Source organism: Anopheles funestus (assembly GCF_943734845.2).
Source record: "Anopheles funestus chromosome X unlocalized genomic scaffold, idAnoFuneDA-416_04 X_unloc_106, whole genome shotgun sequence".
Lineage (NCBI taxonomy): Eukaryota > Metazoa > Arthropoda > Insecta > Diptera > Culicidae > Anopheles > Anopheles funestus.
The window spans coordinates 30,001-32,500 of record NW_026045046.1 but is presented as its reverse complement, the minus strand read 5'-3'; the positions used below and the strand labels follow the sequence as shown (position 1 = coordinate 32,500).

The following is a 2,500-nucleotide window of genomic DNA, read 5'->3' as shown; positions in this document are numbered from 1 at the left end:
ATTGCCAGTAGGAGTATTGTAATGGATCGCGATGTCCGTTGCTGCGGTCTTGATAAGTGCACGGCAGCCGACCCGGCGTGGGCCAACGTACCGCTGAATATCGCACCGCACGGAACATTGGGTTCTACAGGTTTGCGTCCCCTAGGCAGTTTCACGTACTCTTTGACTCTCTATTCAGAGTGCTTTTCAACTTTCCCTCACGGTACTTGTCTTCTATCGGTCTCATGGTGGTATTTAGCTTTAGAAGGAGTTTACCTCCCACTTAGTGCTGCACTATCAAGCAACACGACTCCATGGAGCCGACCGTCTACTGTCACGTGGGTTAGTGCCGTTCTACGGGCCTATCACCCTCTCTGGGTAGATGAGCCACCTTCAAGTTGAACTTGAACTGTTTGCACCGTGCATAGTAGATAATGGTCGTTCCAGTACACGGAATCGGACAGGTGCAGTTACACACCGTCCCTACGTGCTGAGCTTCTCCCGTTTCGCTCGCAGCTACTCAGGGAATCCCGGTTGGTTTCTTCTCCTCCCCTTATTAATATGCTTAAATTCTGGGGGTTGTCTCACATCACTTGAGGCCTACAACAAAATCAGTCACATTCCATTCGTTTCGAACCCGGGGCATAGCGAACCGATATATACGCAACAACACTTCACACACACACACACACGGATTGGGCAATTTACGGTCATTTTTGAATCAACGATGGCCCCCCCCGAGCACGTTGTCCGAATATCACTCCAATAAGGACAACGAGTTCCGCTCGGCATCGTTTTGATTCGATCTCTCAACAACAACTCTCGGTCGACTTGGTCGACTTGGACCCACGATGTCTCCCCCCGAGCATGTCGAGCCAACTGCACCACTATTGTATTGGACAACATGTTCCCCTCGGGCATCGATGGGTTAATCATGCACCACTATTATAAAACCCTTTGACGTTTTCCCCCAAGCACGTTGATCCAGTATTACGACGGATACGGTCAACGAATTCTTGGACATCAAAGAGGTTTTCGATTGAATTTCCCCATGTTTCACAACGTACTCTTAGCGGTATCCTACGATACGTCTCACTCTATTTGTGTGTGTGCGCGTTTACGTGCGTGCGATTTATGCGGTTCACCCCTTTACTTTCAGCGCCCTGCGGTCCCAACAAAGGTCCCGAGCACGCCATTATGCACAGTGTGGAAGCGTGTTTCCCCCACGACACTAGACGGGCTGCTCGCCATAGTGTTCTATTGTGGCACGCTCCACCCTGAAGTTTGGTTTGTTGTATATCAAGGAATTGATAGGCACTCAAGAATGTGTGCATCGGCCGGGTTTAATCGTCCGACGCGCAATATGCGTTCAACTTATCGGTGTTCATGTGTCCTGCAGTTCACATTGTGACGCGCATTTAGCTGCGGTCTTCATCGATCCATGAGCCGAGTGATCCCCTGCCTAGGGTTTTATAGTAAGGTTCCCAATGTAACACAATCCCGGTGGTACGTCCAAAGACTAACTTTCTGACTAAGTTGTCTTTATTACCCAATAGTCCCAGGCCTTGTGACTTGTGGCTCATGTCTACGCCCATGGCCACCATTCGCTAAGATAGTTTTGAAGTCACTTTGAAGGCCCAGGAACAACTCTCTTACATCGGTTAACCTGGCGCCGCAGTCAACTCATGTGCTTGGATCGGATCGAGCTATTGAGTATTGGGCCTGCATACTCGCTCATCCGTATCCTTTGCGTACCGCCCCATGGCCCTTGTATGTCTGCACCACAGTTCCTGTTCGTTCCGTGCCTATGGCCGGATACGTATTGCACATCGGTTAACCTGACGCCGCAGTCAACTCATGTGCTTGGATCGGATCGAGCTATTGAGTATTGGGCCTACATACTCGCTCATCCGTATCCTTTGCGTACCGCCCCATGGCCCTTGTATGTCTGCACCACAGTTCCTGTTCGTTCCGTGCCTATGGCCGGATACGTATTGCACATCGGTATACCTGTCGCTACTCAGGCAACTCGTGTGCGTGGATTGGATCGAGAACATGGTGTGTGCCCCATGTTATAATTGATAGTCCATATCCACTTTATAGGTTAAAGTCATAAGTTGTGATTGCACAACCATTCTTCATAAGAGTTTAATCACTCTTCAACTAACTTTCGTTCTGGTGTCTTGGTATCAAATCGCGTAAGACACAAGATTCTACTGGCCAAATAGAATCTAGCACATTGGTTAACCTGGCGCCGCAGTCAACTCATGTGCTTGGATCGGATCGAGCTATTGAGTATTGGGCCTGCATACTCGCTCATCCGTATCCTTTGCGTACCGCCCCATGGCCCCGTCCTTAGAGTTAATGACTAGTAGGCTTAACTCTTTGTATGTCTGCACCACAGTTCCCGTTCGTTCCGTGCCGTGGCCGGATACGTATTGCACATCGGTATACCTGTCGCTACTCAGGCAACTCGTGTGCGTGGATTGGATCGAGCTCATGGGGTGTGTAGAGATTCCAT

The 2,500-nt window shown here is 49.7% G+C and overlaps 1 non-coding gene and 1 pseudogene across 1 annotated transcript; both read right to left on the bottom strand.

Annotated features, from left to right (window-relative positions):
- Window positions 1-581, bottom strand: part of LOC125772755 (large subunit ribosomal RNA) — a 3,660-nt pseudogene extending 3,079 nt beyond the window's left edge.
- A 710-nt stretch (window positions 582-1,291) lies between these two features.
- On the bottom strand, window positions 1,292-1,449 carry LOC125772756 (5.8S ribosomal RNA). Its single transcript, XR_007419612.1, has one exon. It is a non-coding gene; the product is annotated as a 5.8S ribosomal RNA (ribosomal RNA).
- Window positions 1,450-2,500: the final 1,051 nt, after the last annotated feature.